The sequence below is a fragment of the Schistocerca gregaria genome, chromosome 4 (assembly GCF_023897955.1).
Source record: "Schistocerca gregaria isolate iqSchGreg1 chromosome 4, iqSchGreg1.2, whole genome shotgun sequence".
Taxonomy (NCBI): Eukaryota; Metazoa; Arthropoda; class Insecta; order Orthoptera; family Acrididae; genus Schistocerca; species Schistocerca gregaria.
Genome location: NC_064923.1, coordinates 639,553,827 through 639,568,478, shown reverse-complemented (window position 1 = coordinate 639,568,478; position 14,652 = coordinate 639,553,827). Strand labels below are relative to the sequence as shown.

Genomic DNA, 14,652 nt, shown 5'->3' with positions numbered 1-14,652 from the left:
TGTATTCACGGTAAAAGGAAGATTGCGAGGCAAAAGTTAGTAGAGATCCGTGCTGCTGTAAAAAGAGCGATGCGCGAAGCATACAACCACTACCACCGTCATACCTTAGCAAATGATCTTTCTGAAAACCCAAGGAAATTCTGGTCTTACGTAAAATCCGTAAGCGGGTCAAAGGCTTCTATCCAGTCACTCACTGATCAGTCGGGCCTGGCAACGGAAGGCAGCAAAGCGAAAGCTGAAATTTTAAATTTAGCATTTGAGAAGTCTTTCACGCAGGAGGATCGTACAACCATACCGCCGTTTGATTCTCGTATGGAAGAAATAGTGGTAGACATCTCTGGGGTTGTGAGCAGCTGAATGGGTTGAAAATAAATAAATCTCCAGGTCCTGGTGGGATTCCAATTCGGTTTTACACAGAGTACTCTACTGCATTGGCTGTTTATTTAGCTTGCATTTATCGCGAATCTCTTGCCCAATGTAAACCCCCAGCCACTGGAAGTAAAGCGCAGGTGCCGCTTGTATATAAGAAGGGCAGAAGGATGGATCCTCAAAATTACAGACCAATATCCTTAACATCGGTTTGTTGCAGGATTATCTAACATATTCTCAGCCGGCCGCGGTGGTCTCGCGGTTCTAGGCGCGCAGTCCGGTACCGTGCGACTGCTACGGTCGCATGTTCGAATCCTGCCTCGGGCATGGATGTGTGGGATGTCCTTAGGTTAGTTAGGTTTAAGTAGTTCTAAGTTCTAGGGGACTAATGACCACAGCAGTTAAGTCCCATAGTGCTCAGAGCCATTTGAACCATATTCTCAGTTCGAATATAATGAATTTCCTTGAGAAGTGGCTGTCCATGCATCAGCACAGATTTAGAAAGCATCGCTCCTGCGAAACGCTACTCGCCTGTTTTTTCACATGATATCTTGCGAACCATGGATGAAGTGTATCAGACGGATGCCATATTCCTTGACTTCCGGAAAGCGTTTGGTTCAGTGCCCCACTGTAGGCTCATAACTAAGGTACGAGCATATGGGATTGGTTCCCAAAAATGTGAGTGGCTCGAAGACTTCTTAAGTAATAGAACCCAGTACGTTGTCCTCGGCGGTGAGTGTTCATTGGAGGTGAGGGTATCATCTGGAGTGCCCCAGTGAAGTGTGGTAGGTCCGCTGTTGTTTTCTATCTACATGAATGATCTTTTGGATAGGGTGGATAGCAATGTGCGGCTGTTTCCTGCCGATGCTGTGGTGTACGGGAAGGTGTCGTCGTTGAGTGACTGTAGGAGGATACAAGATGACTTGGACAGGATTTGTGACTGGTGTAAAGAATGGCAGCTAACTCTAAATATAGGTAAATGTAAATTAATGCAGATGAATATGAAAAATAATCCCGTAATATTTTAATACTCCATTAGTGGTGTAGCGCTTGACACAGTCACGTCGATTAAATATTTGGGCGTAACATTGCAGAGCGATATGAAGTGGGACAAGCATGTAATGGCTGTTGTGGGGAAGGCGGATAGTCGTCTTCGGTTCGTTGGTAGACTTTTGCGAAGATCTGTTTCAACTGTAAAGGAGACCGCTTATAAAACAACCTAATCTTGAGTACTGATCGAGCGTTTGGGATCCCTATCAGGTCGGATTGAGAGAGGACATAGAAGCAATTCAGAGGCAGCTTGCTAGATTTGTTACTGGTAGATTTGATCGTCACGCGAATGTTACGGAAATGCTTCAGGAACTCGGGTGGGAGTCTCCGGAGGAAATGAGGCGTTCTTTTCGTGAAGCGCTACTGAGGAAACTTAGAGAACCAGCATTTGAGGCTGACTGCAGTACAATATTCCTGCTGCCAACTTATATTTCGCGGAAAGACCACAAAGATAAGAGCTATTAGGGGTCGTACAGAGGCATATAGGCAGGCATTTTTCCCTCGTTCTGTTTGGGGGTGGAACAGGGAGAGAAGACGCTAGTTGTGGTACGAGGTAGCCTCCGCCACGCACCATATGGTGGATTGCGGAGTTTGTATGTAGGTGTAGATGTAGAATTTGTAAAGAAATTTCAGTAAATAATTGAAAAACTCCACGCCATCTCAGTCTTTGGGGCACCCACTGTGTCTGCTGCTAACAAGTACTGCAGAAGTCGTAACACTAACTTTAACCTCTCCATTTCCCCTTTTTAATTTTCTAGCCCACCTGCCCGATTAAAGTATATGACATTCCACGCTCCTATTTGTAGAACACCACTTTTCTTTTTCCTGACAACGATGTCCTCCTGAGTAGCCCCCGCCCAGAGGTCCGAATGGGGGACTACTTTACATACGAAATATTTTACCCAAACGGTCACCATCATCATTTAACCATACAGTAAAGCTGCATTCCCTCAAGAAAAATTACGGCCGTAGTTTCCCTTGGCTTTCAGCCGTTCGCAGTTCCACCGCAGCAAGGTCGTTTTGGGTAACGTTACGAATCCCGATCAGTCAATCATCCAGACTGTTCTCCCTGCAACTACTCAAAAGGCTGCTGCCCCTCTTCAGGAACCACACGTTTGTCTGGCCTCTCAACAGATACCCCTCCGTTTTGGTTGCACCTGCTGTACGGTTATCTGTATCGCTGAGGCACGCAAGCCTCTCCACCAACGGCAAGGTCCATGGTTCGTAGGGGAATCGGAATTATGCAACGGTTATATTGAGGTGCTGATATTAACCAAAATGGAACCTGCCATTATGCATTTCTCAACAGCCTTTAATGTAAATCTTACTTTCCTGACAGGATATGTAACTTTACTCGTACCTTTCAATGGTACTGTCACTATTTATTTTGATGATTACTATTTATAATACGTATACCTATCAGTGATACCTAGTACTAGACATATTCTGCGACTGCTGAATGCCGTGTGGCAGATTGTTGACATAATGCAATTTTATTCACTTTAATGATGTTCAGCAACAGTAAAGATTCTGTATCAAACTGCAGTATTTCAATTTTCCACAACTTCCACGCTGCAAGAAATAATTTCGCAAATGTTCCTATCACTGTTGTTCTAGTTTTAAGAGTACTCGAATTTATGCGAGATGTGGCTGATGTTATTACAGAGTAAGGATGCTTGCGCCAAAGATGAGCGACCAATAGCTGTGAAGCCTTCCCGATCAAATGCGTTATCTCTGGCGTCTGCAGACAAACGAGTACGTCCGTGGCCTCCGTTTGTCTACTGAAACTTGTCTTTTACTGAAAAAAGTGTTTGACGGATACTGTTAATCACGCACACGGGAGTTTGAGTGATTGAAGCGTTTCCAAGATGGACGAGAAGACGTTGAAATTGACTCACGCTAGGGACGCTCCTCAACATAAAAAACGAATTAAAACACCGAAAAAGAAGGTAATATGTTTTGGTCTCACCCTTGGTTGAGTATTTAATCGGTTTCTGAAACTGAAGAAACGAGGAAATCAAGATTGAAAGTAAATGTAAATGTCGTATGACTAGGGCCTGTGGTCGGGTAGATAACGACTTTTTTTCGACTTTCTTGGAACCGCATATATCTAATGCGTTTCTGAAGGTCATATTATTAACCATCATTGCTACCTTGAGGCCCTTGCTCAAATCAGAGAGAAAATTACAAAAAAGGAAGAAACCGTAATTGTGGAAGAACTAGTCCTAGGTTCTGCATCAAAACAACACACAGGCTAATACCACATTGTATGCTGAGAAATTTACAGAGAATTAAAGCATTAAGGTGTCATACCACCCACCTGAGTCGCTGAATCTAGTACCATGTGCCTTTAATCCCCAAGATCAAATCGTCATTAAAAGGAACCCAATTTCAGTCCATTGATGCAGTGAAAGAAAAAGCAGCAAGCAGCTCACAGAGGATTCGTTGCTCGTACACTTGCAGCACCACTTTATTTACCTCCTCTTTTAATCAGAGCTCGTATGTGTTAATTTTCGTTTTCCTAATTCTACCAGCAAAGTCTTCTACCGCCTTAATTTGTCTTCTGGATACCATTCCAGATTGGTCGCAGGAAGCTGTGCTCCATTATGCTCCCTGTACCGTTGTTAGAGAGCATGTGCACTTCGCAGCGCTTCTGTGCAGCTTACGAATAATTTTGCTTCTCCTGACAAACGGTTGTAGCAGGTCGCGAGATAAAGTTTATCTAAAGTCCCCCTCCGTTAGCTGATAATTTACAGGGTGAAAGTTATTGAACTATATGAAATGAAAGCGTCCTAACTTCTGAACATTTTGGGTTAGGACGTTCAAACTGCACTGTTGTCTGCGAGGCATGATGATAATTAGCATGCGCGGAATGGTCTGGATTAGCGAAGAAGCCCACTTTCGTCTGGATGGGTTGATCAATAAGCAAAAATAGTGCATTTCGGGGACTGAGAATCCACATTTAGCGATCGGCAAGTCTCTTCACCCTCAACAGGTGACTGTGGTGTGCAATGTCCAGTCACGGAATAATCGGTGCGATACTCCTTAATGGCACGGTTATTACCAAATCGTACGGGAAGGTTTTGGAAGATGATTTCATCCACATTGCAGGTTCTAGGCGCGCTGTCCGGAACCGCGGAACTGCTACGGTCGCAGGTTCGAATCCGGCCTGGGGCATGGATGTGTGTGATGTCCTTAGGTTAGTTAGGTTTTATTAGTTCTAAGTTCTAGGGGACTGATGACCACAGCTGTTAAGTTCCATAGTGCTCAGAGCCATTTGAACCATTTTCATCCACATTATCCAAAGTGACGCTGAATTAGAATATATATGCTTCATGCAAGACGAGCTAAACACCATCGAAGCAGTAGAGCGTTCTGTGGCCTGGAGGAGCACTATCGGGATTGCTTTCCTCTAGGGTAGCCAGATACCACTGCCATCGGCAGCGACTGGCCATCATATTCTCCGGATCTGAACACATGCTACTAATTTTTGTGTAGCTGTAATCAAAGGCAAGGTGTACAGCAATAGCCGGAAAGCCACTGATGAGCTGTAAAAAGCCATTCAGGAGGTCATTGACAGCATCGATGTTACTACGCCTGAGCGATTCACGCAGAATTTCGCTTTCCGCCTGCGCTACATCAACGCCAATGCTGGCAGGCATTTTAAAAATGTCGCAACCTAAATCCGAATATCTGTATTAACATTTACATGTTGAAAATAGTGTGTGCACGCCTTAGTTTATAAATAATTTACTTTTTTTCAAATAGTTCAATAATTGTAACCCTGTAAGTCCTCTGTAAATTCCAATATATCCTCAGACGCTCTGCCGGAGAAAGTTGAACGAACATTCACCACCGTCGTATCCATTCCTAGAATTTGTGACTTCAACGTGTATGTCTCACGATTCTACCCTGCCAGTTCATTAAACGAAACCACACTATCCGCTCTCAACTGATCCACGAGATGCACCAATAAATGCAACGCTTCTGCACTAGTGATACCTACGGGCCGTCCGCTGTGGCTGAGCGGTTCTAGGCGCTTCAGTCTGGAACCGCGCTGCTGCTACGGTCGCAATTTCGAATCCTGTCTTGGGCATGGATGTGTGTGATGTCCTTAGGTTAGTTAATCTTAAGCAGCTCCAAGTCTAGGGGACTGATGACCTCAGATGTTAAGTCCCTTAGTGCTTAGAGCCACTTCTACCATTTTGATACCTATTGTCGACTTTTCAAGTCTTAAAGGGAAGCGCCTGAAATACGATTTCACTACATCCATGGCTGAAGAATGCCAATATCGATACGTTTAAACGTTTATACATTAGGTGCAAATGGGGCCTGAAGGTCGCAGATTGAAATGCCGAATCTGCTTGTGAAAATAAAATAAAATAACTTCTCAAAATTAACGTTTGTTTGGCGATTTACTTTGTTTAATGTTTGACCAGCTGTTGTCCCGCGTACACAACATAACAACAGAGACTGCGGGCTCTGGCTCGAACGACATGCTGCCGGCCGGTGTGGCCGAGCGGTTCTAGGCGCTTCAGTCTTCTGGAACCGCGCTACCGCTACTATCGCAGATTCGAATCCTGCGTCGGGCATGAATGTGTGTGATGTCCTTGGGTTAATTAGGTTTAAGTAGTTCTAAGTTCTAGGGGACTGATGACCTATGATGTTAAGTCCCATAGTGCTCACAGCCATTTGAACCATTTGAACGACATGCTGCAGGGACGGCATACCCTCCGCAGTTGATTACTGTGATGTCGGCGCTCCTCACACCATTGTGTGGATCACTCTATGGTGGTATCACTGTAGGGAGTGGTGCCTGTGTGGTGGGCCCATAGGTGGTGGAGAGTCAGTAGAAATGTTTCCAACAGTTTAAGAATATTGCTTTATGATATCTTCAGGTCTGCATGAGTCAGGCACGTCTCTCCTCGCTAGCGCTGGACGGTGGCAGCTGGCGTCGGATACTACGACGGCACCCAGCGTCGCTGCGTCAAGACTCCGGCACAGCGGCGAAGGAAAGGCCACGGCCAGTTGCGGGAGTGGCACTTCCTCGCAGAGCGACATGCCAGGCGGCTGCCCCGCTGCCTTTCACTCAGCGGTGGCGGAGGCGGGTGTGCACGGGTCTCGATCTGTACCCCTCGGACAGTAGTTAGATGGCGGCTGGCGTTATGACGCTGAGTCCGTCCCTGGACCCCAGAGTCGGCGGCTGCAGACACAGGCAGCATGGTGGCGTGGGTGTGGCACCAAGTCCCGTGAAGGACCCAGTCCGGCTGCAGATGCAACCTGGTCTCGATCGAAAAGCTGCTGCTGGCGTTGTGCCGTCATTTCGGAGTCCAGCGGTGCTCCGGCGTCGTGGCGCAACTACTCAGCGATGACGAAGCCCCTGAATCCAATGACGCCCTATCCTCAAATTCAGACTGTTTGTACTCTGTGGCTTGTCATTTGTTTCTGAAAAACCTGGTGATAAGTCACGTCACCTATAACAAAGAGACTCACTCGAGTGTGGTGGCAGTGACTAGCTTACTGCACTACTAAACATTAAAACTGTTACACCACGAACATGACGTGCTACAGACGCGACCGACAGGAAGATCAGCTTCTCAGAGCATTCACACAAGGTTGGCGCCGGTGGCGACACCTACAACGTGCTGACAGGAGGAAAGTTTCCAACCGACTTCTCATACACAAACAGCAGTTGACCGGCGTTGCCTGGTGAAACGTTATTGTGAAGCCTAGTGTAAGGAGGAGAAATGCGTACCATCATGTTTCCGACTTTGATAAAAGTCGGATTGTAGCCAATTGCGATTGCGGTTTATCGTATCACGACATTGCTGTTCGCGTTGGTCGAGATCCAATGAGTGTTAGCAGAATATGGAATCGGTGGTTTCAGGAGGGTAATACGGAACGCCGTGCTGGATCCCAACGGCCTCGTATCACTAGCAGTGCTGTAACGGATCGTGCAGCCACGTCTTGATCCCTGAGTCAGCGGATGGGGACGTTTGCAAGACAACAACCATCTGCACGAACAGTTCGACAACGTTTGCAGCAGTATGGACTATCAGCTCGGAGACCATGGTTGCGGTTACCCTTGACGCTGCATCACAGACAGGAGCGCCTGCGATGGTGTGCTCAACGACGAACCTGGGTGCACGAATGGCAAAATGTCATTTTTCTGATGAATCACGGTTCTGTTTACAGCATCATGATGGTCGCATCCGTGTTTGGCGACATCGCGGTGAACACACATTGGAAGCGTGTATTCGTCATCGCCATACTGGCGTATCACCTGGCGTGATGGTATGGGGTGCCATTGGTTACACGTCTCGATCACCTCTTGTTCGCATTGACGGTACTTTGAAAAGTGGACGTTACATTTCAGATGTGTTTCGACCCGTGGCTCTACCCTTCATTCGATCCCTGCGAAACCCTACAATTCAGCAGGATAATGCACGACCGCATGTTGCAGGTCCTTGTAATCACATGTCAGTTCTAGTATAATATATTTGTCCAATGAATACCCGTTTATCATCTGCATTTCTTCTTGAGGTAGCAATTTTAATGGACAGTAGTGCACATGGTTCTTTGCTGAGCGTTCCAGCTTACCGCTGCTCTCTGCTGTCCTCGCTTTGCACCTCACTTGGGCATCTGTTACTGTGCCCTACATGTGGAGATAACATGACTGATGGCGAGCATTGTTACCGCAGTATTGCATAATGGCCTCATGCTACTTTGTCACTTATACTAAAGATTTAATACTTTTACCTAAAATACTGGCACTGCAATGACTAAGTAAAGAACTTAAACGAAGAGCAGATACAATTACAAATGTCATACATTCAGTCGACTGAGGACTGAGAGTATGTCAAGAAAAGGTAACTGCCACTAACATTCAGTTACAGTTCTGAGGCACACAGAAAAGCCAGTAAATGTTTACCGAAACAGACGTCGCAGGCTCGAAATGTCTTCACCTACTGACTTTCTACTTTGCACTGATTCAGGACTCCGAGCCCATTGGTCTATATACTTTTCTGCTTGACGACGGAGATGCCTCTCCTATTGATTTCTTGCCTTATGAGATGTTGTTAGTCCTTCAAAACATGTCCTACTATTGAGATCTTTTGTGGAAAGTTCCTCGCTTAAGTCACGCGCCTCGTGTGCCCAGAATGCAGGAGTTATTCCAGCGCTCACGGCGAACAGTCCACAACCTGAGGCTCTTCCAGCTCCCTGCCGCCGTTGGATAAGTAGCTGCAGCAGCAAGTCGTATACTCCTAGCTCACTCATTTGTTACACATTTTAATTCTTAATTTCTTTGAGTGTTTTTGGTACTTGCATTGTTTAATTCATAAATTTCGGGTGTATTATAATATTTGAGAGTTGTAGCATCGCGTTTTAGTACCTGAATAGTGTAAAAGCGGGTAGTCTCCTACCGCCGCCGAGCAGTGGCAGCAGTGCGCAAGTAGCAGCATTGCTGCATTTACTAGGCACTCTTGTATTTTAATAACCGCTTAAATTTTGTGATGATTTGTTTGCGCTCTCTGTAGATTAGCTCCGACGTTCTTTGCACAACAGTTTTTAGCATGGATAGGGACTGCAACTGCTGTGTTCGGATGCAGGCTGAGTTGGCATCCCTTCATTCCCAGCTTCAGGCAGTGTTGGCTTCGGTCACACAGCTTGAGGCTGTTGCCAATGGGCATCACAGTGGGGGTCCGGATGGGGGTTTGTCGGGGACGGCCAGCTCGTCCCACGCATTCCCCGATCGGACTTAGACTGGGGTTGTCCGGGATACTGCCCGCATTGAGGCTCATACCTCACCTGTGGTAGAGTGGGAGGTCGTCTCATGGTGTGGCAGGGGGCGAAAGACATTCCGGAGGGCTGAACGGAAGGCCTCTCCGGTTTATCTGACGAACCGGTTTCAGGCTCTGTCTCAGGCTGATACTGATCTTCAGCCTGACATGGCTGCTTGTCCTATTCCAGAGGTTTCCCCTCAGTCTGCAAGATCCGGGAGGTCGCAGAGGGTGGCCTTACTGGTAGTTGGGAGCTCCAACGTCAGGCGCGTAATGGGGCCCCTTAGGGATATGGCAGCAAGAGAGGGGAAGAAAACCAATGTGCATTCCGTGTGCATACCGGGGGGAGTCATTCCAGATGTGGAAAGGGTCTTTCCGGGTGCCATGAAGGGTACAGGGTGCACCCATCTGCAGGTGGTCACTCATGTCGGCAGGAATGATGTGTGTCGCTATGGATCGGAGGAAATCCTCTCTGGTTTCCGGCGGCTATCTGATTTGGTGAAGACTGCCAGTCTCGCTAGCGGGATGAAAGCAGAGTTCACCATCTGCAGCATCGTCGACAGGACTGACTGCGGACCTTTGGTACAGAGCCGAGTGGAGGGTCTGAATTAGAGGCTGAGACGGTTCTGCGACCATGTGGGCTGTTGATTCCTCGACTTGCGCCATAGGGTGGAGGGGTTTAGGGTTCCGCTGGATAGGTAAGGAGTCCACTACACGCAACAAGCGGCTACACGGGTAGCAGGGATGTGTGTCGTGGGCTGGGCTGTTTTTTAGGTTAGATGGCCTCGGACAAGTACAGAAAGGGCAACAGCCTCAACGGGTACAGTGCAAAGTCAGGACATGCGGGGACCAAGCAGCAATCGGTATTGTAATTGTAAACTGTCGAAGCTGCGTTGGTAAAGTACCGGAACTTCAAGCGCTGATAGAAAGCACCGAAGCTGAAATCGTTATAGGTACATAAAGCTGGCTGAAACCAGAGATAAATTCTGCCGAAATTTTTACAAAGACACAGACCGTGTTTAGAAAGGATAGATTGCATGCAACCGGTGGTGGCGTGTTTGTCGCAGTTAGTAGTAGTTTATCCTGTAGTGAAATAGAAGTGGATAGTTCCTGTGAATTATTATGGGTGGAGGTTACACTCAACAACCGAACTAGGCTAATAATTGGCTCCTTTTACCGACCTTCCGACTCAGCAGCATTAGAGGCAGAACAACTGAGAGAAAATTTGGAATACATTTCACATAAATTTTCTCAGCATATTATAGTCTTAGGTGGAGATTTCAATTTACCAGATATAGACTGGGACACTCAGATGTTTAGGACGGGTGGTACGGACAGAGCATCGAGTGACATTATACTGAGTGCACTATCCGAAAATTACCTCGAGCAATTAAACAGAGAACCGACTCGTGGAGATAACATCTCGGACCTACTGATAACAAACAGACGCGAACTTTTCGACTCTGTATGTGCAGAACAGGGAATCAGTGATCATAAGGCCGTTGCAGCATCCCTGAATATGGAAGTTAATAGGAATATAAAAAAAGGGAGGAAGGTTTATCTGTTTAGCAAGAGTAATAGAAGGCAGATTTCAGACTACCTAACCGATCAAAACGAAAATTTCTGTTCCGACACTGACAATGTTGAGTGTTTAAGAAAAAAGTTCAAGGCAATCGTAAAATGCGTTTTAGATAGGTACGATCCGATTAAAACTGTGAGGGACGGGAAAAACCCACCGTGGTACAACAACAAAGTTAGGAAACTACTGCGAAAGCAAAGAGAGCTTCACTCAAGTTTAAACGCAGCCAAAACCTCTCAGACAAACAGAAGCTAAACGATGTCAAAGCTAGCGTAAGGATGGCTATGCGTGAAGCGTTCAGTGAATTTGAAAGTACAATTCTATGTACCGACTTGACAGAAAATTTTAGGAAGTTCTGGTCTTACGTTAAATCAGTGGCTCGAAACAGTATATCCAGACACTCCGGGATGATGATGATGGTATTGAAACAGAGAATGACACGCGTAAAGCTGAAATACTAAATTCCTTTTTCCAAAGCTGTTTCACAGAGGAAGACCGCACTGCAGTTCCTTCTCTAAATCCTCGCACAAACGAAAAAATGGCTGACATCAAAATACGTGTCCAAGGAATAGAAAAGCAACAGGAATCACTCAACAGAGTAAAGTCCACTGGACCTGGCGGGATACCAATTCGATTCTACACAGAGTACGCGAAAGAACTTTCCCCCCTTCTAACAGCCGTGTACCGCAAGTCTCTAGAGGAAGGTTCCAAATGATTCGAAAATAGCACAGGAAGTCCCAGTCTTCAAGAAGGGTCGTCAAGAAGATGTGCAAAACTATAGACCTATATCTCTGACGTCGATCTGTTGTAGAATTTTGGAACATGTTTTTTGGTCGAGTATCATGTCGTTTTTGGAATCCCAGAATCTACTCTGTAGGAATCAACATGGATTCCGGAAACAGCGATCGTGTGGTACCCAACTCACTTTATTTGTGAATGAGACCCAGAAAATATTAGATACAGGCTCCCAGGTAGATGCTATTTTTCTTGACTTCCGGAAGGCGTTCGATACAGTTCCGCACTGTCGCCTGATAAACAAAGTAAGAGCCTACGGAATATCAGAGCAGCTGTGTGGCTGGATTGAAGAGTTTTTAGCAAACAGTACACAGCATGTTGTTATCAATGGAGAGACGTCTACTGACGTTAAAGTAACCTCTGGTGTGCCACGGGGGAGGGTTATGGACCATTGCTTTTCACAATATATATAAATGACCTAGTAGATAGTGTCGGAAGTTCCATGCGGCTTTTCGCAGATGATGCTGTTGTATACAGAGAAGTTGCAGCATTAGAAAATTGTAGCGAAATGCAGGAAGATCTGCAGCGGATAGGCACTTGGTGCAGGGAATGGCAACTGACCCTTAACATAGACAAATGTAATGTATTGCGAATACATAGAAAGAAGGATCATTTATTGTATGATTATATGATAGCGGAACAAACACTGGTAGCAGTTACTTCTGTAAAATATCTGGGAGTATGCGCACGGAACGATTTGAAGTGGAATGATCATATAAATTAATTGTTGGTAAGGCGGGTACCAGGTTGACATTCATTGGGAGAGTCCTTAGAAAATGTAGTCCATTAACAAAGGAGGTGGCTTACAAAACATTCTTTCGACCTATACTTGAGTATTGCTCATCAGTGTGGGATCCGTATCAGATCGGGTTGACGGAGGAGATAGAGAAGATCCAAAGAAGAGCGGCGCGTTTCATCACAGGGTTATTTGGTAACAGTGACAGCGTTACGGAGATGTTTAAAAAACTCAAGTGGTAAACTCTGCAAGAGAGGCGCTCTGCATCGCGGTGTAGCTTGCACGCCAGGTTTCGAGAGGGTGCGTTTCTGGATGAGGTATCGAATATATTGCCTCCCCCTACTTATACCTCCCGAGGAGATCACGAATGTAAAATTAGAGAGATTAGAGCGCGCACGGAGGCTTTCAGACAGTCGTTCTTCCCGCGAACCATACGAGACTGGAACAGGAAAGAGAGGTAATGACAGTGGCACATAAAGTGCCCTCCGCCACACACAGTTGAGTGGCTTGCGGAGTGTAAATGTAGATGTAGATTTAGATGTAAGAACTCCTACTGCGGATTATTACTTCCGTTATGTAATGAGTGACCACCACTGGTGGCTCTTAACAGCGACTTCGCTGGTGTCAACGGGAACATAGCTTCGACTTGTACACTAATGCTTTCCATTATTAATTTACGAACGTAATTATGTTGCCTGGTTACGACACAGTGGAGTGCAGTAAGCTCAAATAGTAGTCTATACAGAGTAGTCCTTTGATCATGACCGGGCCAAATATCACACGAAATAAGGTTCAAACGAACAAACTACAATGAACGAAACTTGTCTAGCTTGAAGAGGGAAACCAGATGGCGCTATGGTTGGCCCGCTAGATGGCGCTGTCATAGGTCAAACGGATATCAACTGCGTTTTTTTTAAAAATAGGAACTCCCATTTTTATTACATATTCGTGTAGTACGTAAAGAGATATGAATGTTTTAGTTGGACCCTGTTTTTTCGCTTTGTGATAGATGGCGCTGTAATAGCCACAAACATATGGCTCACATTTTTAGACAAACAGGTGGTAACAGGTAGGTTTTTTAAATTAAAATACGGAACGTAGGTACGTTTGAACATTTTATTTCGGTTGGTCCAATGTTTAACATGTACCTTTGTGAACTTATCATTTCTGAGAACGCATGGTGTTACAGCGTGATTACCCGTAAACGCCACAATAATGCAATAAATGCTCAAAATGATGTTCTTCAACCTCAATTCATTTGGCAATACGTCTAACGACATTCCTCTCAACACTGAAATTTTTGAGATTTCCGATTCTCGCGCAATTTGTCTGCTGCTGATGTGCGAATTAGCCGCGACAGCAGCTAAGACACCTACTTGGGCATCATCATTTGTTGCAGGTCGTGGTTGACGTTTCACATGTGGCTGAACGCTTCCTGTTTCCTTAAATAACGTAACTGCCGGCGAATGGTCTGGACACTTGGATGATATCGTCCAGGATACCGAGCAGGATACATAGCACACGCCTGTTGGGCATTTTTATCACAATATCCATACTTCAACACGATATCGACCTTTTCCGCAATTGGTAAACGGTGCATTTCAACACGGGTAATGTATCGCTAAGCAAATACCGTCCGCACTGGCGGACTGTTACGTGATACCACGTATTATACGTTTGTGACTATTAGAGCACCATCCATAACAAAGCGGAAAAAGCGGTCCAACTGAAATGTTTATATTTATTTACGTACTACACGAATATGTATTAAAAAAAACGCAGTTGATATCCGTTTTACCTATGGCACACGCCAGGGGTCCCGGGTTCGATTCCCAGCGGGGTCAGGGATTTTCTCTGCCTCGTGAATACTGGGTGGTGTGTACTGTCCTTAGGTTAGTTAGGTTTAAGTAGTTATAAGTTCTAGGGGACTGATGACCATAGCTGTTAAGTCCCATAGTGCTCATAGCCATTTGAACCATTTTTTACCTATGGCAACGCCATCTAGCGGTTTCCCTCTTCAGGCTAGACAAGTTTCGTTCTTTGTAGTTTTTTCGTTTGATGCTTATTTCGTGAGATATTTGGCCCAGTCACTATCAATGGACCACCCGGTATATGGAAGAGAGCAAGGAAGTAAAGTGGAAGTGAAAAAACCGAATACTAAAGAAGCTTTAAACGAAGCGAACATGTATCATCCAAATAAGATTTTATACAGTGGCAAAAGACGGAGTAAAATCGACATTATTTTTTACTCAATGAAATATTCTTTAAGAAAACGGCATTGTCTGTGAACTGCGAAAATGAACTTTGGCTACAGACTAGCACACTGATGCAAAAACGTCAGC

The 14,652-nt window shown here is 45.6% G+C and overlaps 1 protein-coding gene across 1 annotated transcript in view; it reads right to left on the bottom strand.

The window, feature by feature from the left end:
* LOC126267234 (uncharacterized) overlaps positions 1 to 14,652 on the bottom strand; it is a 451,503-nt gene that overhangs the window by 88,215 nt on the left and 348,636 nt on the right. The gene's annotated exons all lie outside the window — the stretch shown is intronic.